The sequence below is a fragment of the Prinia subflava genome, chromosome 2 (genome assembly GCF_021018805.1).
Source record: "Prinia subflava isolate CZ2003 ecotype Zambia chromosome 2, Cam_Psub_1.2, whole genome shotgun sequence".
NCBI classification, from domain to species: Eukaryota; Metazoa; Chordata; class Aves; order Passeriformes; family Cisticolidae; genus Prinia; species Prinia subflava.
Genome location: NC_086248.1, coordinates 15,765,836 through 15,793,710, shown reverse-complemented (window position 1 = coordinate 15,793,710; position 27,875 = coordinate 15,765,836). Strand labels below are relative to the sequence as shown.

Sequence of the window (27,875 nt, the reverse complement as noted above, 5' to 3'; positions counted from 1 at the left end):
GGTTCTTATTTATCAGGCTCTATTTAATCCCCCTAAATTTATTCTCTCATTTAAAAAATACAAGGAATTTAAAATTGCTAGATTTCTCCTAGACTTCTGATCATCTCTCTCAGTTGCTATTATCAATATGGATAGCAGCATAATTCATTTTGTCACAGGCAGAAGAGAAGGAGTCTATGCATTTCACCAAGATTTAGAAGTCCCTTAAAGCTTGAGAGGAACTTGTCAAAGTCTTTAAAATGTTTTGGCCTCATCTTGTGATGTCTCCCTTCTGAAGAGAACCTTTCTGAGGAGCTAGCAAGACTAAAAATTTCCTCTTTTTTACATCCAAGTGAACACCTTTCTCTTAAAAAAAAACAAAAGCTGCCTTACAACAAGTGTTATTATTTGAAGGTTGGTTCACAGACTTGCCTTTGGCAAGTAAAACTTGCCTTTGGCTTCTATGACAGAAGGCAGCCCAGTCCTGGAGGTCAGTTAAGTGTGTGCCTCATTTACAAGTGTGACCTGAAAATCTGCAGTGCTGAAAAACTTTTCTTTCTAGGAAGAAAAGAAGGTTGTACACTCATACTTCTCCGCATACTTCATGGGAAGTAGGAGAGCTTAAACATGACTGATACTATCTGCACTTTTCCAGAAAGCAATAAGTTTTGGGGTTTTTTTTTAATTTCTTGCTGCCATATCCTAAACATGACTATCATTTTGCATTATTATAATATTTTGAGTTGGTTTGATATGCTGTACATTGTTCCTTCTGTAAAACAAGATCTATGCAGGAAATTTGATAAAGTAATTTTATGTCTTCTATTCATTGCTACTACTTCTGTTTGCTGACAAATTAAATTCCAGTCATCTGAGTCAGCCTTGAATTTTAGATCATCATCCCATTCTCCATGTTTTGTCAAATACACTTGTATGTGTAACTACACATAGAAACCTACAAACCATCTACATGACACTCTCTCACTTCGCAAATTAGAAGAAATTAGTTCTTCCAAAGTTACTTAGATTCCACAATCACTTTCCATCCCACTTTTCAAAGCTATATCATTACCAAACTTGTATTGCCTTCTGCATACAGAAGGTATTTTATTAGCTGAAGCCTACTTCCTTGCTCCAAAGTTACTACAGCCAAAGAGCCTGGCCATGAGTGGGAAGTGACAGCTCAGAGAACAGCCCTGGGAGTGCATCCACAGGATGGCCTGGACCAGCACAGTGTGTGTGTGTGTACTGAGGCAGGGCACTGACCCTTTCACTCCTCTCACGCCGTCCAGCCCAGCACCAGCCCTGCCCTGCCTGCACGGCCCCTCTGCTCGCTGGGCTGCCAGTGACGGAGGGGGTGATCTGACCTGCACCAGGAGGCAGCTCACATCCTGGCAATGCTCTTCTGAGACAAACAAATAAAACAAAAATCCAAGCCAAGAACTCCAGGAAGGGCTGAAGGAACAGTCGGATGTGGCCAAGAGTCAGAGGCATATGGGCTACTGCACTAGGCAACCAAACAGGGCCAGGGCATGGGCCCAAGCACTGGCACAGCATCACCCACTGCTCCACTGTCAGTGCTGTCCTTGGCACAGGTTTGTTCCAGGCAACCAGCTCTCCCTCACACAGTGCCTGAATACCTTCAGCAATAAGCAGGGACCATTCCCAATGCACAGTTTGGATGGGCCACCTTGTTAGGGTGGGAGAGGAAGAGTGCCAAAAGCAGTGACACTCCCGTGGCCACTCCTTGTGGCCAGTGAGTAGTTCCCTGGCCTATTTCATTCTCTAATGTAGAAGCAATTTTGAATACCACAATTCATTCAGCACAGAGAACTCGCCAGGATAAGAACTGCCTCTTAGGAGGCCTGCCACAACCACTCCAATATAGCAAACTCAGCTTTTTTTCTATTCTTTTTCTCCCTGAGACATTTCTGTACAGTCTATTTAATCTCCCCTCAGTCTTCATGCATTGTCTGGGCTGATTTTTAATTGACCAGAAAATTACATGACTGCATCTATTAGGCCAAAGCACTATTTCACCTTGATGTGGCCCTCGAACAGAAATTGTAGATTGCATCTCCAAGCAGTAATCCTCTACCTTACAAAACCCTCCTCCTCTCTCATGGTCATTCTGCCCCTGAATCTAAGCTTCTCCTATTGGATCCAATTCCAAATACATTAAGTACAAGCTGAGATCAGCAGAGGCAAGTTATAAGAGAGATAAAGATCCTGTTTAAAAGAAAAACTGTTTCTGATTAAGGTAATGCTATTATCAATTTCCATTTTCAAAGAGCATTACAAACATCAAATAATTTTTGCAATAGCTAAGAGAGTTAGATATCTAAGCATTGTTATGCATATCTTGCAGAAAAACAGGTGGTAAATAAGAGGACAAAATCACCTGCTAATTTAGGATTTCTTTGGTTTTTGAGCCCTTCCATTCCAAACAAAACTGAAGTGTCTCACATCACAGGCCACATGAAAAACACAGCTTTCTTGTCACTTTTCCATGACACTATGACACCATTGTCATGACAAAAGTTTCCACTGCTCAACACATGTAAAAAATACAGAACAAGTTAGGAAACTGATGTTTTCAAGCTGAATTATCTGTCCTCAGGCTGAATCTTCTTACCTTCTTACCTTTTGTAAATATAACTGATGTAATCAGGTAGCTTCTACAAAAAGAATTTATGTCATTTTCTCACCTTTTGTAAATGTAACTAATGTCATCAGATAATTTCTACAATAGAAGTTGCTTAATAAAAGAAGTACTTTGTGTTTCAAGCATTGCATTAGATTATGTCACACTAATAGATATGCATTAGTTAGTTGGAGAATATGTGTTAGATAGGAAGTTTCATGTAAATTTTACTGTATAAAAGATGTAACTTTTTACCCCTTGGTGTGCTTGATTTGTGGAAACCTTCACCTTTCACCCTGCACAGAACAAACAGTGTCTCCTTTCTAAACCTGAGTTCCTAAAATCAGCAACAAAAGGAACCAGGACAAGACAACATCAGGAATTGCTGGTACTCAGCCTACAGCTCAAACCACTGGGCAGCATTGCTTTTCACAGCTCAAGAGATTCACAGGTCCACGGGGAGAAAGGGCAAGCATGCACTAGAGCAGAAATCTGCCTGCTGCAGACCACAGAATACATCTGCATTAGGTAAAAGTATAGATGTGCATAAACACTGAAAAAAGCTAGTGGCTGGACAAACACTGACTAATAAGGATGAGATAGATTTCTGTGAGTGTAGCCCAGGTGTTTTTTGTAAAACTCACAGGGACTTTCTTATAAAGTATCAAGGTGAAACAGTGTTCAGCTTAAAATGGGTTTTAGCAAATTCAGATGGACCAGTTTTCCTGCTTGGGTGCTTATCATATTCCCTTTCTGTGGCTGCAGTGACTCCTTCCACTGCTCTGCTACCCTGCCCACCTCAGCCCCAGAGTCCTGCTTGACTCTCTGCTGCCCTTATCAGCCCTGATGCAGTCTGGTGTTTGCAACTAAGTGAAGGTGACCAACACAAACTTTCTGCAGACCTTCCTTCCTTTTTTCCTTCCTTCCCAGAGCTGCAACCTTTCCTGTGCTGCAGTCTCTTGCTCGCCCATGGCTTGAAATCATTATGCACTAGTTGCAAACAAATGTGAATAAATTACAGTAATATTCAAATAAGGGGAAGAAGGAGTAACAGAGAGGGTGACTAGGAAACCAAGGAAGAAATGGTAATTGACTCAAATAGATTGATTTGCCCCGCTTGCTCAAAAAATTAATTACCAAAAAAAAATCCTAAATTAAGAATTAAAAGCTCACAATAAGAGGAGCCAAAAGGTTTTTCTCTGGAATCTATTATGAGTATCTGAAAAGGGATTGTGTCTAATTAGACATCATTTTGCATCAAGATGACCTCATATAATAATTAGAGATATGCTAAATTACTTGGAAATAATTGAAATTATTGGATATCCTCTGTGACTGCCAGTTTGGAAGCTTTCATGTTCACATTGATCCTACACACCTCAGTTTCTTTTGGCTGGAAGTTGGATCTTTAGCAGGTATGTAACAGGCAAAAAAAAGCCAGCATTCTTCAAAATCTCCATCAGGTGACAGACACTTTAAAAGACAAGAGAGATGTACAAATTTTCATGTAACAAAACCATGATCTAAATGTGGCAGGTACTCAGCACTATTTGCATTGTATTTCCTAAGCACAACATTCACAATGCAAACAAACATCAGTAATTATTATCTTTAAAACTAATTTATCCACAAATATTTTGGACTTCTAAAACATACTGCTCTAGGATGTTGCATATTGCAAAAATGTTTGCCCAAGTTTAACAAGTGTCTGTTGCTCCTTCAGTCCTCTGGACGGGCTTGGTGAATCAATCAAACTCCAACTACTTCAGTGGCTACAGAAAGGGAGGGAAGACATGTCTAGCACCCTGGGCTGCAGACATGCTGGGTTGTGTGATGTGGGTAAGAAAATGCCAGTCATGCTAGAAAACACTCACAAAGTCAGGTCAGAAAGTCAGGTCAATGGTAAGACAAGAAACTGCAGTAAAGCAAGGAACAGCTACAGGAGATCCTCCTGTATTTCAGCATCTTTCTGATCCACATGGGGCTCTGGAAGGATCGAGCAACAGTGAGCAAAAGACACTGAGAGAAAAGGGAGCCTGCATACCCTGAAGTGGAGCCTGAGGAAAGGAACAGCTTCAGAGCTGCCCACAATGCTTTGAAAGGCACAAAGAATTAGGGCTCGCTCAGCTACAGCAGCCCTTGCAAGGGGGCAGCTACAAATCTGTCTGGACAGAACAAATACAAAACCTCCTCCAGAATGAAAGAGCATGCACTAGCCTCCATGTCAGTGTGGCAGCCAAACAGGCAAGATGGGAAACTTCGCTTTTGTGGGAACAGCTAAGGGTGTCATAGGCTGGCTGCAGCTGATATGACTGATCTCAGGAAATACGATTACAACATATCTTCCTTCTCAGTGTCCACTTTTGAGACTATTTCACAAGGCATGGATATGGATCTTTCTGAAGGCAAGCACACAAAGATGGCCAGCACACAAAGGAAGGCAAGAAACCCCAGCAGACTAGCACTACCCAAATACTCAGCAAAAGTACAGGTCCACACAGCTCAGACCTGCAGAGGTACCCGGATGCCTGAGTACCCATGCTGCTCTGTGCCCTGCAATTTCAGTATGCAGAGTAAAAAGTCCTGTGATTTGTGCACTTGTAAAACAGGCCAGCATCTGAGCTGGGAAGAGAAGGCACATTTCCCACATCCAGGCCCACATCCCACAACCACAGGTCTCTGAGTCTCACCACTGACATGCATGACTGGTGGCACAGCCCAGCCACCATAACCTCATTCATTTCCAGAATGGCTCTGTACGTCTTGGCTGCTGCAGAGATTTAGAAACAATGTTTTAATATTTTGTGGCATTGACTTACCCATTCATTGTGTAGTGACATTAGCACACATGAATAATCATAAAATTAAAAAAGGATAATTAATATTTAACTTTGCCAGAGGGATGTACTTAAGGGAGAAACCATGTTTTAGAAAGAGCAGCCGATATTTGTCAGCTGGAGAACAGAACTAATTAGATGCATCAGGCAGTGGTGACACGAAGTTGAAAAACAGCTTGTCAACTCTGAAATGACTTATAGCAAATGATTATATATAAAGATGCTTTGTTATACTCTCACACACAGGTGTGTTCCTCATTTTCCAAACGCTTCCTGTGCCTTTTGTTCCTGTAGTAAAACAGGTGCAAAGCAGATTGCCCACTCATAGATATACCATAATTAGGTAGAACAAGATATGTGGTCCATTTCTTGTGCCCAAACCAACAAGGTATTGAACACTGAAGTACCCTCCATTCTCACTGATTTAAGTGGAAGATGGTCAACAACTTATAGGATCAAAGGTTTGATGTCTGAACCACATAAGGAAAGTGATGTAGGGGATGAGGCAACAAACCAGGAGGCCAAATTCGTGTCTGTTGTAATGCTGGTTGACTGCAGCCAGACAGTTCATTGATCATAGCAAAGGATTTGCCCCAGGGTGTTTTAATTTAAAACAGATTGACATTAATCTGAAGAACAAATCACCCAAATCCTAAACTCTGATCTGATGCAAGTCAGATGCAATATGACAGCAACTCAATCTCCTGGGCAGCCGAGATGCTCGCTTTGACTTCACACTCATTTCCAAACGGTGTCTGTAAGTTCTCGAATGCTGTTGGAACAGGCCCAGCAAGGAGTAATTTATCCAAGGTAGAGGTACAGATCCTTCAGAACACACAAAAGCTACCAGGAAAGTGAAGCTTCAAGGGGGAATGGAGTGCAGGTGCTGAGAAGGGGAAGGGGCCACTTTAGGAAGTAAGTGCTTGATTAGTGAATGAGCAATGCTAATGCTGAGCAAACAAAACAGAAGCATAAATTCTGAGACACCGGTTAAACTGCAATCAAGAAGTACTCTAAAAAGCTTATTAACTTACCTAGGAAATTGAACACAAACTGTTTGAATTGAGCTGCTCAAACAATAAAAACATTTGAAATGTCCTGAAAGTAATTTGTTTAACACAGTATTTGAGCTGTCACAAAAACAAAAGACAATATTTCTCTCCATCCACAACAAAATCACATCAATACACACACTCTGGCACCAAAGAACAGTATTTAAAGCTGTATGTAGCTGTAATACATTGCTTGTATTTATAGTCCTGGTATGATTGGTTTCTACAGAAAAATTATGTCCACAGACAGCATGTTTTGTTCCTCCTCATTACTCATATGCAAGAATGAAAGATCTATTACAACATACTCTTCCTTCCACCTGCTTTGATGAACTGCCTCAGAGCTCTCTGGGGAGACTGCTGCAAAGCCTGTGACTTACAGCTCAGGCCCAGCCAGCAGACACTGGATTGCAAGAGCAGACTCAAAGGTCAGTTCAGAGCAGCACAGGCAGCAGATTGCAACTCCATTTCTAAAAGCAAAGGACACCGCTGTGGTACAGGTGATTCCCCTCAAGCCTATACCCTCACAAAGGAAAAACTTAACAGATCTGCCTTTAGGGACAAATGTAAAAAGTTCAACTTGAAACTCTAACACCTGTTTCACAGAGACTTCTCCATATTGCATATTATTTAAAAATTGCAGTTCACCTCAGGACCATTTCTCACTAAGTCAGCTAATGATTTCTATGTCTGCTCAGTTTTCCTAAGAGACTGTTTTCTTTTGCTCAGGTCTACGTAGCAAACCCATCATTGTGATATCTCAACACCTCCCTGCAGTGTGACAACCCACTTCCCTGATGTGCATCTGTCATACCTTGATCTTTCTTTTTTTCTCTTCTCCTCCCATGGAGAAATCTTCATAGATGAAAATAAATATGAATATATTCAGTTCACTTTTCAAAAATAGCTATATAATGTATTTATACTTTCATCTATTATATCATATGGTTATTGATGCTTGCTATTATCTGTACTTTCAGTACTGAAGGCAGAGTTAAGAAATACATCTTAGTAAAGTACCCAGTTTTCTGGTAGGTCATACATTTTACTGAAATTTATTCCACAGACTTGTGTAAGAACCTGAGAAATTTTAGCAGAAGCAAAAAAGGGGAAATATTTTTTACAAAGCCTCAGACAATCTATCAGGTGTTCATGCAACACATGTTGTAGATAAGCTCTGAGAACTCAAACTGGACATAGCAGATACCTAAACAGAGAGGAAGATAACATTGTGACTAACACTGAGCTTTGTACTCACCAGAGTACACATCAGAGGTGTGACCACCCCGAATTGCTGATGGCACTGACCTGGAGAAGCTGAATGCTTTGTCCTTTGCCCCGTGCCAGATCACTGCAGGGTTACAAACAGAAACTGGGGCATTAGGACAGAACTTCGTGGTCTAATTAAGTGGTAACCAGCACCTTGATTACACAGACTTACATCCATCTGCAAAGAGAGGCAATTGACACATTTCCCATTGCGTTTTTTGCAAGCACACATGCAACTGCAACACTGAATGTGCAGCATCTACACATGGCTTTGAGTATTTCCTCAAGTCTATTTTCCTTTAACCCTTTCAAGCATTCTGACTGCTGTTAATTACAGCTTTAGAGAGAAACACATCAGTGTATTTCCTAGAGATACAGAGGTTTCAATACACACATCTGCACAGCATTAATTTCCTAAACAGTCCTGCACAAAACAGCATTTCTGTCATTACATTTTTAATACAACAATTCCCATGGGAAACTGTTGATGAGGACTGGGATACAGATGAAGAGAAAGCAGAAAGATTGTAAGATGAAGGGTTGTTCTCAGCCTACAGATGAATGATGGTTCTTGTAGGAGCTTATCGTTAAATACAGATGAATGATAGATTCTGCCATTTTTAGTAAAAACTACTAAACCAACAGGAAGGCTGGATTTGATGGAAGAGTTTTTTAAGTGAAGAACTTCCTTGAGAATAAGAAAATATTTCAGGTGTGGAAATCATCAAAGTCCACGGATACTTCTGACAACAACCAGAGCCAAATTGGCTCTTTTAGCTCCTTTTCCCATGACTGGATGGGCAGAGGAGATCATAGAATATCTACAGATCACACCACAGCGTGGGTAGAGGAGGATTTCAACATAGGGACACAGGGCCATCAGATATCAAAATGCTGTAGTAGCTTAGATGATCAGATTGAGCCATGGCAAAGCTATCCTAATGGCCCACAAACACTGTTTTAGGGCAATCTGTACTGTCAGCTACATCACTTGTGAGCAGGAGCACGTATCCTGTGAGTTTTGACAGTCCAGTTCACCATCAGTAACTCATTAACTCAAACGCCTGCAACTGTCCGCCCATTATCGTCTGACCTTGGGAAAGCCACTCTCACCTGATTGTGTTAATCTATTAATTGCTCCCTGGCAGCTGCTGATCCTCCTTGTCTTTTTCTGAAGTGGAGATGTGGCGGATTCAGGCTTTATACAGCATTGTGCTTTAGATTCCCCATCAGAAAAGTAGAGATAGTAACATTTACATACCTCAGCAGGTAGTTTGAATGCTTAATTAATCCTTTCAAAGCTCCTTAAAATATAGATAAGTAAAAAAAAAAAAACAACTTTTAATATAGTTTTCACCGTGTAATTAAAAAAGTACAAAAAGCTGTTTTGCCAAGCAATAAATAGCTATTTAAAATAATTCAAAACTTACTAAACTATTCATTACTTTAAGATCTGGTAAAAAGCAAAGACCCTTTGAGAACGGTCTTAATGTGACCTGATGTTTAGTTAGAACAAATTCAAAGGCAACAACTCACTCATGATTAAAATAACGTGATTTCTGCCATTTCTTTTAATGAAATTCAGTCAAATTTCACATTTTGTAGTTAAAGCCTTTGAATACCTGGAACCCTGGGAAATACCAGCCTGTCAACCTCACACCTCTGTTTGGGAAGATCATTGAACATGGCCCTCAAGAAGCTACGTTAAGGCACGTGAAGGACAAGGAGGGAATTCAAGACAGGCAGCACAGCTTCACCACGGGGAAGCCCTGCCTGACTCTGTGATGGAGTGACTGCAGCAGTGGAGAAGGGAAGAGATACAGGTGTCACTTATCTCAACTTCCCTAAAGCCTTTCACACAGTCCCCCCAGCATCCTTCTCTCTATACTAGGGAGTTATGGATTCTCTGGGTAGACTGTTAGATGGGTCAGAGAGTGGTTGGACACTCAGATTCAGAGGATTGTGATCAACAGCTCAGAGTCCTGATGGACATCAGTGACCAGTGGTGTCCACAGGGGTCCATGCTGGGACCAATGTTTTTAATATCTGCATTAATTACATAAACAAAGGAATTGAGTACACACTCAGCAGATTTTCATATGGCACCAAGCTGAATGTTGTTGTCAACACACCGGAGGGATGGGATGCCATCCAGAGGGAATTGGGCTCAAGGGATTCCCATGAGGTTATGACCAAGCAGTTATATGACCAAGTACAAGGTGCTGCACCTGGATGGAGCAACTCCTGGTATCAATCCAGGCTGGGGGATGAACAGATCCAGAGCACCCTGGCTGAGAAGGATTTAGGAGTGCTGTGGGTGAAAGGCTGGACATGACCCAGCCACGTGCCCTTGCAGCCCAGAGAGCCAAAAGTGTCCTGGGCTGCATCAAAGGCAGCGTGGGCAGAGGTGAGGGAGGGGATTCTGCCCCTCTGCTCTGCTCTGGTGAGAGCCCACCTGCAGGGCTGCATCAGCTCTGGGGTCCCAGCACAGGAAGGACACGGACCTGTTGGAGTGAGTCCAGAGGAGGCCACCAAGTTGCTCAGAGGCATGGAGCACCTCTGCTGTGAGGAAAAACTGAAATTATTGTGATTGTTCAGCCTGGAGAAAGGAAAGCTTCAGGACAACCTAATTGTGGCCTTCCAGCACCTGAAAGGAGCCTACAAGAAAGATGGAGAAGGGCTACTTAAGGGGCATCTAGTGACAGGACAAGGGGGAATGGCTTCAAACATAGAGTAGTTTTAGATTAGATATTAGGAAGAAATTCTTTACCATGAGGGTAGTGAGGCACTGGAGCAGATTGCCCAGAAAAGTATAGATGCTCCACCCCTGGAAGTATGCAAGGCCAGGCTAGAGGGGTCTCTGAGCAACCTGATTTATTTAAAGTCATCCCTAATGATGGCAGGGGGATGGAACTTGATAATCTTTAAGGTCCCTTCCAATCCAAGCCATTATTTGATTCTGTGGCTCTGTGAATGCAATTTAACATGAGCCTGCTCCATGACAAAAGCTCCCTCCACCAGGAGCTGTCACTGAGACACAGCACTACCAGCATTCCCATATACTATGCAAGACATGATGTGCACCCTGCTAGGAGGTCATGAGGATGAACAGATCATTTGCTTGGTTAGTCAAAGTCACACAAACTGGCCCAACTGGAATCCAGAAAGGCTTAGGTATGCAAAGGGAAACAGTTACAGGCTGTCTGTCCACTGGAAAGGCCGTCATTCAGGTCCACACCCAAACTGCACATCAGCACCATCCAACAGACCTTGACCATGGTAAGAGACACAGAAGGCACACACGAGGTCCTTTGTGCCAGGAAAGGTAAGAATCATGAGTGAGAGAGAACACACAATGCAGGAGTCTTCTGTTCCAGGAATACATCTCAGATAGTCCCATTTCTCCAGCCAGGTACATATATATTCTGGATTACAGAATATATTTTGCTTTGGTTTTTAATCAATGATGTCTCAGCTCAGAATGCGCCATGAATGCTCAGCAGAGCATTGATAATATAGCCAGTAATAATATTCCCAGGCTGTATATGGGACAAAAGCCCAACCTTAGTTGCAGGGGGTAGACACAATACCAACAGGTCCTGAGAAATCCACAACCCCCCCAGCAAAAGTCACCCTGTGGCTTTTTAGCCATTTACACCTGTGTTTAAAAAAAATACAAAAACCTCCTGCTTTTCCCTGATGAAGTTTTACATCTAGATTTCAAAGGTATGAAAGATTCCAGAGGCTTGCAGAACTGAGTACTCATGGCCTATATATTTCTGATTAGCTATTACAATTTATAAAAAATATTTTACTAATTTGACAGACTTTATTAGTACAGAGGTTAATTGCCTTTCTCTGACACATTTTCGCTGCCTACATCTGTGTCACAACACTATTTGCTTCATTAGTTTTTAAAGTGGAATAGCTAAAACTCAGGTTACTGAAATAATATGACTGTGCTTCTGCACCACACTATTTGCTTGCAATTCAGCTGATGAATCACCTACATTGCAAGCAGAGCTGGCCTTGCATTTGGAGGAATGCCAAGAAAACAGGTCAGTGTTATCAGCTGTAGGCACTGCTACCCCTTTTCATTTCCCTTGCCATCTTCCAAAAACAGTTCTTTCCTGCAAGAAGGTATTAAGAGTTAAGATGACAGCTGCTGAAATATTTCTTTCTCTTTATTGGAAAGCTTTATTTCTTATTGCACCTATTTTTCAAGTCTGATTTGTGGTTTTAGCAAAACACAAGGTTTGGCTAGGAGTTCTGGTCTTTAGGCCATTACTGAGAGGAACACATTGGTGCTGACTGAATGATAAAGTAGGAAAAGGATTAGTTGACACACACTAGCACCTACTGAGCAAAGGACAAAACAGAAACATAGGTTTCCTGCTGTGAAAATGTGCCTGTCCCAATGGAACATCTCTATCTTGCAGCCAATGTCCGAAAATGCCAGAGGATGTGTCTGAAGTGCTGCTGTGATGGTCTGTGTGATACTGGCCCACCACAGCAAATGAGGAGAGCACAAGACCGTGGCTGCCCCAAGCAGCCAACAATCCAATTAAGGCAGTAAGAGAAAGCTGACATACAGTAACTGTAAGGAAAAGATGAAACTATATGGGCATAACTCTGCTTTTTTTTTATTTTTAATACTATGCTTGAGCAGGAATTACAAGATAAAATAAGAGATATTGAGTATGCTATCCCAGGAGTTTCTTCCTGCCCTCTGTTCCCATGTCAGATGAAGGAAAGAGTCATGTGCAGCACAGCTGCTTCCCAACTGGGGCTGTGTGTTACAGAAGGGATCGCTCTCACGCTGTGGATGAATGTGTGAGTCAGCCAGAGCATGTCCTTTCACTTTCTGTCCTAAATGTGCCTCTGTGCACAGTTCACTGCCTAACTCAGACACACATTCATTGGGTATGAAGTCCCACAAAAAATCACCCTTCACCACTGACGATAAAATGCCTTTAAGCACTCCTGACTTTGCCCCCTCAATTGTCATAGCCTGCCTTCCTCCAACAATTTCTTCTCTCCTTTCTCTTCCTCACTGCAGTCTCTGTTTAATGTAAGGAGGAGTCTAGGAACATGTGCCTTCAGTAATGTGAGAGTACAGAAGAAAAACATCTGGAGGAAAGCTCAGGTGTAACGGCCCCAAAAAGATGCCTCCAGACCATGCGTGTGGCTTGTCCTGCATGGCTCATGGATGGGTGCAGTGTCAGCACAGGGCTGACCCCCAGCCCTGGGCCAGCATGTGGAAGGAGAGCCAGCCACAGCCAAGGGAGACAAGTTCCCTCACTCCTACACCCACTCTGCACAGACCCAGCTCACTCCAGAGCGAACAGTGTGGATGCAGCAAGCCCATCCCAGACTGACTTCACCGGCAACAGCATGGATGTGAGCTAGTCTGCAGTAACTTGCTGACCAGACAAGGCTTATTCTCTGCTGCTGGTCACAGGGGTGATATGAGCAACCCTGATATGCCACAAGCCAGAATGTCAGTGGTCTCATCCCAAGATATGCCACAGCTTGCATGGCAGCCCTGAGCTGGTTTGTACAAGCTCACTGTGGCACAGGCTAGGAGAATCCCAAGAGAACAGCAAGGAGCTCACTCCAATCACCTGCCCAGCTTTGTTCCCGATTCTGAGCAGCTGAAACACAGCTACACATTGCTGTGGCTACGCTGGGTTTGATACCCAGCTCAGTGCTACCTCGAGCACAGCTGAAAGTGCACATCCAGATTACAGGAGAGACCCAGCACAAGCTGCCTTTGGACAACAGCTTCTCTCTGTGCAGCAATTCCCCTGCACATCCCTGCCTCCTCCTTCCACTCACTGCACAACAAAGTCACTGAGTACAGTGCACACGGGCAAGAAACATAATTACACACACACACACACAATATCTTGAGCCTTTCATAATTACATTTTAAACTGGTTTACTAAGAATCCTTTCAGCTAATCATTTTCACCCAACTCTAATAAACTCTAAGCACTAAAACAAATATACAACATCTTTACCTGGTGTAGTCCCTCTTTTCTGCCTTAAGCCCTCACACTCCAGTTTGTTGGGCATTGGGAATTTGGATATGGCCAGTTTTAGGTTCAATTTTCGTTATGAGCAAGCACTAGGCTTTCATTCTAAGCCACCAAAATGCACTGGCAAAATTCACACGTGCAAACTAGTGTCTGCTTCCGTCTCTGTGGAATCCCACAAATATTTTCTTCACTTTCAGTTCCCGCGCCTCAGGATAGCTCATAAATGTATGGCTGAAACAGGATGCAAAAACTTGATCCAAACAGATGCCTGATTCTCATTCAAAATCAGAAACTGGATTACTTTCCCTTACAACTGAGTCTGAACCAAAGAAGCTCAGACTGCACCAAGGGAAGCAGTTCACAGCTTCTTACTTGCTATGCAAAAGATCTTACACACACAACTGTAAAATCTGCATTTTCATGAGCAAGTCAGCATTTCTTTGAGCTGTCTCTGGCCTACACTTGGCTGCCTGCAGCTTGCATACACAGTTTAGGAAAGGAGGCTCAAAAATTCAACCCCAAGTATCTTCAATTTAACTCACCAGAGCTGTGCACTTCCCATAGTCTTCTAGCTGCCTTTCATGACATGACCACTTTCTCTCTCCTTTACCTTTCTGGGTAAGTCCTGTGTTGGCTGGAGCCAGGCAGCAGGTGTAAAACCTTGAGAACTGTGAAGGAGAAGGACAGTAATTTTCCCTCAGTTCATACACACCCTTACTAACTCAGCAGCACAGCAGTGTGAATCTAGCTCTCAGCAATGCTTTAATAGCAAAGCTGAAGTTGTGAAGCTTCATTACTTTTAAAATATACAACACAGTTCTGCATATTCACTGATATACATTATGCTCCATCTTACAGCACAGAGTGCTGCTTTCCAGCCACCCAGCCCGGTGCTTTATTCCTACTTTACTCCTTCCCAGAACTCTGTAAGGCTGCCTACTATTTTTAGCTCCTCTTTGTGGGTGGTGAGGGAGAAACCAAGAGGTTAACTGCTTTGTTTGATGGCTCGGCATGGGCACCGTCCTCTACCCCCACAGGGCTGCCAAGGTCTAAACCCAGCAGGAGTGTCCTGGTCTGTAAGGGCGGTTTCTGAGGTAGTCACTGGTCTGGGAGAGGTGGGAGGAGAGGTGGATTGCCATGCTCCAGAGACAGAAAAACATGTCAGTATTTTAATCACTGGACAGAAAAACAAGTAAAGAGGAAATTAAGTTTCCAAAATACTTTTTTTTAATCCACAACGTGAGTCGCCTCACCTGCTACCAGCTGGCTCACAGGGATTATTTGCCCTTGGGCTTTTGCCTTTCCTTGCCACATGCCCTCCTCAAAGCAGCTGTGACCACATCATGCTCCCCTCAGCACTGACTCACTCCCTGCTTCTCCACAGGACCTGAGCAAGCTATTTGCCCTCAGTCAACTCTTGTTTATGGGTTCTGATACAAAAGACAAGTGTTCATGTGGCATACTGTATCTAGGAAAATGTCATGCTTCATACATTTAGTTATCAACCACTATGCCAAGTGCTTTATGTTATCTACAAAAAGCAGACTTCAGAGGGAAATGAACTACAGCAAATCAAAGTCTATTACTGGGAAAGAGAGGAGAGTTGTAAGCCAGGCTTGCAGCATTCTTCCAGCTGCATAACTTTCTAAATAACTTTACCCAGCTGAAGAATCAATAAATGGTCACCCAGTTGCAATCAAAAATTACAATTCATGTACTGTTACCCAGAGGGGCTTTTCTAAGCCCCCAGGGCACAACTGCAGCAGACAGCAGCACACTAGGTCAGAGACAGCAAAAAGAAGGGTGAAAAATGTCTCATACCTCCCCAGCAGCTGGGAGGGAAGCAAGGAGAAAGAAAGAAAAGAACTCATCCCACCAATGTCTCCAGAGGCCCCTGGCACCCACCTCCAAACTCAAAGCAGGGCAGCACTTGGGCTGACCCTCCCACCCTCACGGGCAGGGCTGAGTGCTGCACAGCAGGACAGGGTGGGGACGGGCACAGCCTCAGCCCTGCTGCAATGAATTCATTTCTCCCCTGCTCTGTGGTTGTCCATCTGCCCTTACGGATACACACTGCAGCAGAGCCTGGACCAAAGTGCTCCCTACCTGCAGAAATTCCCTACTCTCTGCAGTCTCTAGTTTTATAACAGGTGCCAGCCCTGCACAGGAACAGGAGGACAACAGAGCCTCATCCATCAGTTAGCTCTGTAGCCAAGTCCATAGCCACCCCTCAAAATATAACCCAGGTATTTTCATCATAGTACAAACCAGTTCATTCCTGGAATGAAACAAATGGGATTCTTTTTTTCTGATCTTGATTCTCAAAGACTGAGAGCCACTGAATAAAAGATGGCTTTGAAACATGCCAGCTTTTCTGGAATCTGAGAGAAGGAATATGAAATTCATAAATTAAACCTTAGCTGAATCTTTATAGCTGTTCATTTGTATTGGGTCAAGACAAAATCAGGAGCCCACATTTATTAAAACTTCGATAGTTTGGACACTGGACTTGCATCTGGATCTGTCAGCGTGGGTGTACATATATCAGCAGTGAGGAAATTACCATAGGAAATTAAAGGCACCAACACACAAATCTGCAGCCAGTAAGAACAATAAAGAGGAACTGTTTAAATTTATCAGGAACAAACAAAATCCTAACAATGGGAGAGCTCCCCAGCTAGATAGGAATCTCAAAATTGTCAGTCATGATTCATAGAAGAAGAAATATTCAATAAATATTTCAGGTTTGTATTTGGAAACTAGTAGGATGATGTATTCTTATCTCATAGTGATAAGGAAACACTTTCTATTCCATCAGTTACTTAAGGGAAAGTTAAACAGCTGCTATCAAAACTGAACATTTTTCAATCAGCAGCACTTGGTAAGTTGCACCTCAGCATACTAAAGAAAAGTGCCAAAGAGTTTCCTAAAATGTTTGTGTTGATTTTTCACACATCTGCGACCACTGGAGAGCTTCCAGAAGACTGGAGGAGATTTACAGAGAGTACAAAAAGCAGGCTGGGCAACCACAGGCTGACTAGCCTAACGCTGATCCACGAGTCAAGCAGATTGATGTGAAGGATTAGTGAGAGAACAGTCCTTACATGACTGATACTACCCAGGGTAGCTGCTGGCCTGGAGATGACACAATTCAGCAAGTCCCCTCTGCTTCCGTGTCTCATTTTCCTTGCACCTTCATCCTGCTCAGATGGGCACTTGTGGGTCAGAGTTGAAAAAGGCTTAAAAGATAGCAGTGTAATTAATAGTCATCAGCATGACTTCATGGAAGTGTCTTGTCAAATGAGCTCGGTGTTGCTTTTTAGTGAAATTACCAGTTTAGCTGATAAAGATAGCTGTGTCTATGTCATGGGTTTCAACATCTGTGAGGCATTTAACTCAGTCCCACATGGCGTTCTGATTAAAATAATTAGCACTATCCAGAATTAATGCACCTCTTATTAAATCGATTAAAAGCTGGTGAGCCAAAAATGAGCCAAAGGCAATCCTAAATGAATCATCCCCATCTTCAGAAGATATTTAATGGGATCCCCTAGAAACCTCTTAGCCCAGTGCTGCTCACTATCCTTAGGAATTATTTGAAGAAAATGGAAATATGTTGCTATTAAAAGATAGATCTCATTTCAAAATTGCTGGAATAGTAAATGATGGAGAGAAAAATAGTTGTATTGGCAGATCTGCATCACTGGGTCGAGTGGATTCACTGGAACCCAAGTTTTAATAAGCCAGTGCACCAATGCACCAGTGCCTTAAAATCTACAACTCACTCAATACATGGCAGGAGCCCTGCAGTAAGTCCTAATGAGTAATTTCCATTTTAGCATTCTGTGGTTCTCGGTTGGACTGGATTTTTCCTAGGTATGTCAATTAAATTTACCAGGACAGAAAGCAGCAACAGTGCTGGGCATTGAATCCAGAGTATTCACACTTGCTGGCTCTAGGACAAACCTCTCCAAGAATCCTCAACGTATTGCTGAGATTTTCAGGCTCCTTCAAAAGGTGTTTATGAACAAAAATACCTCCCTCACCCCCACCTATCATCATTAGGTTTCCGAATGAATGTTGAATGGGAAAGGATGGACACAATCCCTTTACCACTTTGCAGGAAGACATCTCTGCCTTGTTTCTCATTTGCGACACTGTCATGAGCATTCAGTCTCTCAGAAGCTCAGCAGTGAATTCCACTGTGTGAGCCAAATTTCTTCTACCCCTTGACTTTCCATGTGATCTGCCTCAGCCTTTGGCCCAAGCACTCCTGTTTCCAGACATGCAGTTAGGCTGCAGGGCTGAATGGGACATGGACACAGCTTTATCCATGCCTTCCCTGTGCTTAATCTTACAGAACCTGCTACTGGTGGTGTGCATCTGGGCTTAGCAAAATGCATACAAGAAATCTCAGGAAATCCCACACTGTCCCATACACCAGTATAAGGATCTATTACATGCTGAGTCATAAACCTCATAAGGGTTTAAAGTGATTTTTTTCTTTAAAAAAAAAACAAACAAAAAAAAAAAAAAACAAAAAAAAAAAAAAAAAAAAACAAAAAAAAAAAAACAAAAAAAAACAAAAAAAAAACACACAACTACAAGTGGGTAGTCTTTGAGCTCTTCTTTTTTGATAGGCTGGAGCACCAGAGTCTCTCTAGCCAATTCCTGCTTCACTGAACATTCATCTCGTCAGGACTCACTCAGGGGCTCCTGGGAAGGGAAGAGTCGGGACAGAAGGGTGGAGAACAAACCCTGGGTTAGTAGCCCTGACTCCAGTGACTTTGTTCCTTCAGAACAGATGTTTCTCAACAGTAAACCTAAACCTGCCCTCACAGGAGCAAGAGGAGCAAGGGATGTGTCCATGAATAGTGGCCCTCCACAGCTATTGCACCCTGGCAATAGGGACACCTCCAAACTGAGCTCAGTACATGACCACTGTGCCATCAGCTCAGTCCCAGCTTGGATAGCAAAGCTATTTTCCAAAAGGCTTAGGCAGAGGAATTATGTTTCTGTAAAACACCAAATTCAGGATTCAGAGCAGGGACTTGTGACCTCAGCTGCCCTAACATCTGTGTGGGACAACTTGGCAAAGGAGGTAAGAAGAATACCAAATTCTGGGCTTGTGGGCTGATGAAGTTAGTTATAACTTTTGTTAGAAACAATTTTATGCTTTCAAAGCCTCAACCATAACACTGCAACAGTGCTAGAATGGAGATAAGACTGATACCACCTAAGAAATACAAGGTGTATTTCTTAAGAGTGACATTCTTTAATTGCCATGACACTACATATGAAGAAATCCTGTCTACAAAACTCCAGAGCAGCCTTTGGAGATCCTCCATCCAAGAAATAACGCAGCACAAGGCTCAGCAAGCTCACCATTGCCTGTGTGCCTGTCGGAGCTGACTAAAAGACCAGTAGCAGCTGGCAGGAAATGGGTAAGAAAGCTGACCACAGATAAACTGTAGGATGCTGAAGAGTAGCAGAAGATATACTCTGGGAGAGGAAGCCAAGTTGTCAGGCCACACCGTAGTCTAGTGCATACAGTACATAGAGTCGGCGATTGAAGCGTGTGCCAGCAGATAATGGTCAGGGGCCACAGCTGTCAGGCAGCGATGCAGGAACTCCAAGGAGCCTGAAGCAGAGTGTGGTACAGCTGCGGATGCTTCTGTTGAGCGGGATAAAGCCTGCCTGTCTCAGGGGTACCAGAGCAAATGCAGTGTCATGTGAGCAGTACTAAATAATCAGGCTCACAATGCTTATTGAAATCGGCATTGATCGAAACAGGATAGCAGTGAAAGCTCCTCAGAGCCGGGGCTGATCAGAGCTTACGTGAGAGCACACAAACACTGCGTAGCCTAAATGAAACAATGTTCATGTTTCATACTGCTTTTACAGGTAATGCTCCCGGCAGCGTCAGGGAGTGTTTTTCCTCTGTGCTGCAGATTTGGGAAGCCAGCAGCTGTGCAGAGGCGGGTGGGGGATTTACCTCCACTTCAGCAGGAGCAGGACAGAGCCTCAGGTATCATTTAACATTGAAGGCTGTGCCCAGGCTGAGTGCTAGTGTATCTGCTGTGGAGATACTGAACTTTATTCATTATATGATGAAGGTAATTATGGGTCATTAACCTGCTGGGTGGGAAACAGTGCAGCATGCTGAGGGGATCCAGGAGAAATGTGATGACAGAGCAGAGCATGTTTTGCTGGTTTTGCCAAACAGCCAGAAAGTGGCTGCTAGATCACACAGGGATCAAAGAGCAGGAGTTTAAAATACATCAGGTAATGGTTTATAAATGGTCGTTCTTAGTCATGCTGCTCTCTAGGAGGCTTTTTCAGATGATCCATTGGCTGAAACCTTATTTCAGGCTCATGAAGCTCCTAAGGTAAAGGGAAAGAGCCTCATCCAGACCCACAGCTATGTGTGTAACAAGAGCTGCTCAATGAGAGAAGGCAGGACTCTGACAGGCAACACTGGCCTTTAGACAGTTCTAGGAGACGCCCACGCTCACCCCCAGTGCCCGAAGGAAGAATTAAGCATGCTCCAGCTGTGCAGAGACCTGTCAGCATGAGGGAGAGCCGCTGCCGAGGCAGCACCACCGCACAGAGAGGCAAGGGGAGGGCTCCGAGCCTGCCGGTCAGCCAGGGGCAGAAACTGCCCTGCAGCCTGGCAGCAAGAGGGGCAGGAGAACTGCTGTGTGGGGACACATCACATCTTCCTGCTCACCCTGCACAACAAGAGGAGCTGACGCACTAACTGATCTGACATTTGCTTTGGTGTTTTGTTTTTTTTCTTGAATTCCAAGCGTTCTCTAAATAATGGGAACAACGGGGCTTTGCACCTGGGAAGGCCGTTGTGCATTTCTCTCCGATAGGCAGGATATCAGGGTTAGCTAAATATGAGTTCAGCTGCGGGACTGACTCACTGCTTGTTCCTGGAACTGTCTGAAGGAGGGGAGGATGCTGTGGGCAGGCTCTAACTGTATCATCTGGGTTAGGGCCGGTAGCAGATGGTCCTAAAAACATACTTCCATGTGGGTTTAAAATAGCGCAGCACCCACAATCAGCTGAATGGGGAAATGTGAAAAAGGCTTGTCACACAAGGAATGCTGCTGTGAAGATCTGCAGTCAGGAGGGGATCCAAAGTTTCACCAGCCCTCACAGTGTAGAAGTGCCCAAGGCTGCCTCCTCGCTCACATTGGCTCACACCGCTGCCATGTCCCACCAGCCCTGGCAAAGGGATTCTGGCCTTCCCATCATATTTCATGCAAGAGAACAAACTTTTCCCCCCCACCATAAAATAAAATGAGGAAACTTTCCCTTAAAGCAGCTTTTCTATTTAAGCACTGTCCACTGCATAAGCTTAAGCCTGAAAAACTGCACCGGAAAAAAAAAAGAATCCCTTGTCCTTTGTGAGTCAACCTACTGTAGTGCTGGTCAGCAGCAACAGCCCTAAATACTCTGAGGCTATAGTTACATCCTGCTGGCTGCTCTGATGCCACACACAGAGTAAAAGAGGGGGTGACAGGGGAGGAATTGGCAGACGCCACCAAGGCATCAAGCAGGCGGCTCTGCCGAAGAGGCAGCTAAACTACCCCGGGGTCAGCAGGGAGCAGCCCAGGGAGCCTTGGAAAGATGCCTTGAGTGCAAACCTTACCTGAGTCTCCACACCATGCAGCAGCCCAAGGAGAGTGTCCAGCTGGACGTGGGAAGCACAGCAGTGCAGGGAGCACTGCAGGGCTGCTCTCTTCCTTTCCCCTGCCCACCCGAGACCGACCTCATGCAGCCAGCGGTGGCTGTCCTCACCTCAGAGGTGAACATTTCCTTAGCTCCCTCTACAACAGCACAGAGACCCCTTCCTGCACACCTCCGGGGACTCTGCCAGCTGACATCTTCTACTTGAAGAGTGATGGGGTGACTTGCTTCTCAATACTCAGTTTAAGTCCCAAAACTCGCTATGCCTGAGCGAGTGGGATGAAGTGAAAACTGAGGAACTGCATTGCTATTGTGTGCTCGACTTTCTTAGGCTGATGGGTACAGAGATGCTGCAGAAAAAAGAACACCTTTGTATTCCCCCAGTCCTCCCTGCTGTAAGGGCTGTTACTGACCAAATAACTTGACTCCTCTTCATTCCCCATATTTGTGTCTCAGTAGGTATGCAAATACACCAGTAAAGGTTTCTTGCTTCTTCTCTTCCCCACCTCCTGCCTTTTTGCCATGCAAGCACCAAGAGCAATCTGGCCTGTAACCTTTAGAGGAAGAGAAATATCACAGGCACATCTGTTTTTACAGCTAATTGCCAACAGTTTTTGAAATGGGCAGAAGTAGCACAGATGAACAAAAAGAGTTCCCTTAGAAGCCCTGGCCACTGTGGGAGCCTGGCTCTAGCTCCTAGAGCAGTTCATGGCACGTCCCACTGACGCCAGAAAAACACATCGAGGTTTGCTTGTGATTGCACCAACTCCTGGTGGAAATTGGTCCAGCCCCCTTTGCTCCGCTGGAACTTGCATGAGTACACAGCAGTGCATGTGGTCCTCGGTTTGAAACATGTTTCGAAAGCAAAGATTTTCCTAGGCGTTACCCCAGTCTCAAAAAGTAAACACATGGTGTCTACACCTTGTGCTTAGTTTTCAACATCTCCTGTAAACTGCTTTTAGCCCTGCAAGAAAGCATTTCAAAATGCATTTTAAAAAAATATTCTCTGTGTTTCATTTGACTGGTTTTTATCAGCACAGAACTATTAGTACAGCACTGGCTTGTTACATGCTTACTGCCAATATAATAAAGGGTGTAACAAGAGATGTTTTAGATGAATATTATTTATTACTGCCAATAGTTGCAAAGAAAGTGCTCATTTGGGCAGAGTGGGCTGAGGGGAGGAAGGGCTGTTCTGGTTTTCGCTGCAGCCTTCACTCATTAGTTTTTCCAGAAAGCATTAAGCTTTCCGCCTGCACTTGTAGTTCACATCCCACAGTTTTATCTAGACAGAGCAATTTTAAGAGATTGCAAGCTATTTGAGTTCACACAGGGTTGCCCTTTTCACCCATGTCTTCACATTTTGGTTCTAGCCAGCAGCAGTAAGGAGCTTCCCTCCACATTCATCACTACCTAGCCTTGCAAAACAGACACAGTGTTGCAGAAATGGCCACTTCTTCTGTTTAAACTAGAGTTGCACAAATTGGGCAGGGCACTTTTCTAGATGCAGAGAAAGACACAAAGGCACAGTCTTAAAAATATCTGAATAGCACTTCTGTTTCTGCCTGCAAGTACACACAGAAGAAATTCTCCAGAATCAATAAGATAATCTTTTTCCTTATTGCTTATGCAAACTATATGCCCCTTTAACTAGAAATCACCTCCCCAGGATCCTGCCTAATTTTACTGCCCCTCCGTCTCTCCCCAAGAATTCAACATACAATAGTGAAATAGTGAGCCTAACATATGCTGCAGTCTGAGTACATAATATTTTGCAATAAATGTAAATTATATATATATAAACAGAAAGAGAATGACTGTGAGAAAGAACCACCCTACCTACTTCCCATTCATGTTATGCAAACACCTTTCACATGTGTCTTTGCTCACTGAATGCAAACAGTGAGTATGCACACAGCTATGCCCACAAAGCACACATTCCTTATTAAAACCCATGCAACAAATTTGTATCTGATTGACTTTTAAATCCTTCATCTTCCCACAACTACATCTTCCCCAGATCTAGTGGTCCAAATCCTGTTCACTTCTTCAGGCAGTCTGTTGCAGTCAGGGTCTTCTGCTTCCATCAGTGGAAAGCGTCCTCCCATACCTGGGAGTGCTGCTGGCTTGAACGCCAGGACTGGTCACATCCAGATTTACACCATCAGCAACAAGGTGATAAGTGGAGTTTGGTATTGTGCAAGGGGAATAGACTGCTTTCCAACAAGGCAATATTTTTATGGAAAATTAAGGCACACAAGGACATTAACATGCTTCATTTTCACATAGGGGAAAGTTTTTCTCAGATTATTTTTAGAAAGATTTACTGGTTTTAATTTTGGTAGTTGGATCCTAAAAAAGGAAGCATGGCACATGGCCTCTTAAAAAGTTGCAAAACCCACTCTCAATAAAATTTAATATGCCCTGACTTGGCTTTCCTTTAATGTGCACTGTGTGAAGTACAGTGGTATAACATTTTTAGCATCAATCATTTCAGCACACTTCTGAGTAATGCGACTACCTCACACCTCTGCAGAGAGGACGTTTATTCAACAGGGCCACTTATTTTCTCTGCACTATGTGCACGTCTGCACACCCACAAACCTGTGCATCACTGGCAGCCTCTCCTTGCTCTCCAACATTACTGCCCAGTGGTGGAGTCACAAAGTGCACGGAGATCAAGAGAACTGTGCTGACACAAACTCACTTCAGCAGACCAGACTGTCATCCTAGCAAAACAGGAGCGCTGGAAAGTCCACGTACTATGTTCTCTGGGTGAGCACTGTGATGTCTGTGTGTATGTCTAGGTAAATGTCCCATCCACTAATCCTTGATGGATCAAAAGTGGCCAAATCTACTGCTGTAGGGAACCGATGGAGTCCTGTGTAATAAATAATTGGCTCCAGGAAAGAATTTTGCTGCCATAGCTATTATGTGAAAGCAGCACTACTGTAGATTGTATTATTTATTGCACATTTATGTCACTGGTGCAATCAGGAGAGTGCAGCATAAAATGAGGAGGAGCAGGGCTATCTAGCTCACCAAGTTCAGTCCCTCCAAAATCATATAAATAGATGTTCTGCCCAGAATGGCCTGTAAATACTGTGAACATTTTCTCTGTCACACCCACACCCCCACACCCCACCTGAAATAGATAAAAAGTGTAGAGAATCACAGGGAACGTGAGACATGAAAGTGTCCATGTTCTGAGCCCAGAAGTAACAGAGAATTTCCTTCCATCCCCTAACTGACCAGTAACATTTTGGCTAACACAGACTACCTTGAACTGCAAACCAAAACTTTCTACAGGGTGGGTTAAATACCAAGACTGTACAGAAGGGGACTTCAGGAAGAAGCCCTTGCTAGTCAGTATGTTCCTTGTTAATCTTGTTCGTCAGCGTGTCACTGCAAAACACATAAATAAGACCATATTCCCCATAGGCAAAGCTATAAAGTAGCAAAGTAAAAACTACTGCTGATTTAAAGCAAGAATCCCCATTTTCCTAAAGCTAGTTTTCCTCTAGGAAACATTTCTCATAAAACACAGAGACCAAGTGCATCTGAGTTTTTAAAAGGGACAGTCAGATCAGTTCAACTTTGACCCACTCATGTGAGATATTCACTAGACTTTTCAAAGGAACAGGTTGGTTTGAAAGCAGAATTGTAATTACACTTCATATGTAATGATCCAGTTACCACCTAAGACTGATTTTCAAAAATTGGATATGAATTGGCCACAGGACCTGGTTAAAAGGAAGTTCGTAGAAAGAGAGCACGTGAAATCTACAGCCAAAATACATATGGCCTAATTTAAAAACAGGATTAAAGGAAATTCACAGAGTCATTTTGCTGCCAGATTTAATTAGTATGTTTAATATGTGAGATCACCTGAATCTACTTCTACTTGTTTTGTGTCCCATTAGGAGTTTCACAGGAGCAGTAATATGATTGAGTGGCCCCTGTGAGGGATGAAGCTTAGGCTGCTTTGAAACAAATTGAATTAATTTGAGATGATTCTTTCCAGGTATGACATTCTTGGAAACAGATGTGGGGATAAGGAGGGAGGGCATCAAAAGTACAGATATATAGACCTAAAACTGTACCCACCCTTTTGTATAAACATCGGCACCCTTTTAAATATTTCCAGAAATACTGTAATGCTAGAAAGCCTGTTCACATAAGAGTACAATTGATGATACTCCATAGAATTAGGTTACCATTTGAGATACTACAATGACAAGGGTTCTCACAAATTTTTCATCTCTATCGCTTCTCTAAAATGTGAAAGATGTGGGGACTGGGTCATGCAACCTTTTTTATAAGATGTTAAAAAAGAGTCAATTTGTACTTAGACATTTCACGGTGAGTGAAACAGGCCAGATTCCAGTTGGCTGGCTGAGACAAGGCCATTGTGGAGGAAAGGGAGCCTTATTTTGAGTGGCATTCACAGCTCTTCCACTAGATTTCACTATTGTTGATTGATTTTACATGGAAGTCACTCAGGGGTTTACATTGCAAACTCCTAAATAGGATAGAGCAGATTTATACTGTTTCCCAAACAAATGGTATCACAAATGCTTTAAATAGTAGAGTTACATACCTAAAATACTAAATAACAGCAGAGGAGGTAGAGGTAAGGGCAATAAGGATAATATCAGGAGAAAAAATGTTCTGAGACTCAGAACATCAAAAATTTACACCCAACTCTGTAAGCTACAAGTGCTCAGCTCGCCTGCAAACAAGCCCATGCATATGCATTCTCATTTTAACCTACAAAAACATTTCAAAATCCAGGCCCTGATCTGGCAAGATGCTGAATGTTTTCCTTTTTCATCAGACAAGCCTCTAAAGAGATACTGAAGCGTGCATACTGTAGGAGCCGAAGCGCAGCCACAAAGGCTAATTTACCCAGCCAAAAAGCAGTCATTGCTGCCACTGCTATGCAGACATACCCACTGCCTTCAGCAAAACTTTAGTGAAGACTGAGGGCACTTGTCACTTCACAGGGAGCACTCAGTGTCTTCCAGGCTCACATTGGGTCTACATATGGATGAGCCGAATATTTTTCACTACAAACACTCTTCCCCTTCCAGGCCTCCTTCGCTTTCAGTTCTGAAGGGTGAATTCATTGAAAACATCTGCACTACTAGAAACATTCTGTGCTTTTTCCAAACCTCATCCCCATGGTGGCTCTGTAGTAATGGAGAATAGACAGAGCTGCATAACATGAACCTGCAAGCAGTGAACTGCTGTAGGGAGAGGATACCAAATGCTGGAGCTTTGCTTCCAGTACCTAGGCACTACATGGGCTCTGCTCACCTTCTGCTCTCTGCCACACAGCCAAAAGGTTTCCCCCTCTGCCATATAGCCAAAAGGCTTCCACAGCTACTGCCACACCCCTCCACATCACTCTAACTTCCACTATACAGAACACAGCTTAAACAAATTCCACTCAGCAGTCTGTCATGTTACCTTCTGCACACCTAGGAGTTCCTGCAGGCTTCCCTTGGTATCAAGGCCAGTTCTGGAATTGGTTTTGGGATATTTGACATAATTGCTATCTTTCCTTCTTTTATCATTTTTTCTAATTTTCTTTAACTTTTCAGACTTGCAGCACTAAAGAAAGGGCTCTGTAACCATGTCACAACAGCACAGTAGAGGCGTAAATGGGACTGATCCTGTGTTGTTCACAAGCAGCAGCAATGTACTGGGCTAAGACTGCAAGAGCAGGTTTATGGCAGTAAACTTTAATGAGCCAGATGAAATCTTCAAACAAGGGAAAGGAAAAGATGTATTTTTGTTTGGGGAATAAGGGATGTGGACCAGCCTTCAGCAGGCCTACCAGGAAGGCATGTGTAAGGGCTTGCGTGGCCATCTGTTTCTCCTCCTTATCAGCACTCCAGTGCCAGCTGCCTCTGTGGCTGAGCCGTCCCACGAGCAGGTCCCCTGCCCGGTCCTGTGCTGCCTCTGTCTACTCCTCACTAATCCCACATAGCTCTAGGAACTGCTTCCTACCGGCCCCGTTTGCCCCACCCCACTGTAAACCCCACATAAATCACAGGGGAAGCTGGCGTGGCCCCGGCGGTGCCTGCCAGCACTGCTGCTCCTTTCCCCCGCAGTGGCTGAGGCACACGAGTGGATGCTGCGCTTGCTTTCCTTCCCGTGTTCTCCAGCCTGCTGAGCCTCCATTTCCTGCAGTGCCATAGAAGTGTGGTCCAAGCCTGAACAACCATGGGATTTATGTTTGCTGACCTAGCACCCACATCCCGGTGCTGCCGTGCCCAAACTGCAATTAAAGCTGCAAAAGCAGCCCAGAAGTCGATACCCCGGATAGACAGGCAAGATAAGAAGCTAA

General features: G+C 43.7%; 1 long non-coding RNA gene across 1 annotated transcript in view; it reads right to left on the bottom strand.

Annotated features, from left to right (window-relative positions):
* Nucleotides 1–27,875, bottom strand: part of LOC134565593 (uncharacterized) — a 329,001-nt gene that overhangs the window by 246,739 nt on the left and 54,387 nt on the right. The window contains exon 2 of the long non-coding RNA XR_010083946.1: nt 14,365–14,490. This is a non-coding gene — a long non-coding RNA (uncharacterized LOC134565593). The remainder of the gene's footprint in view (nt 1–14,364; nt 14,491–27,875) is intronic.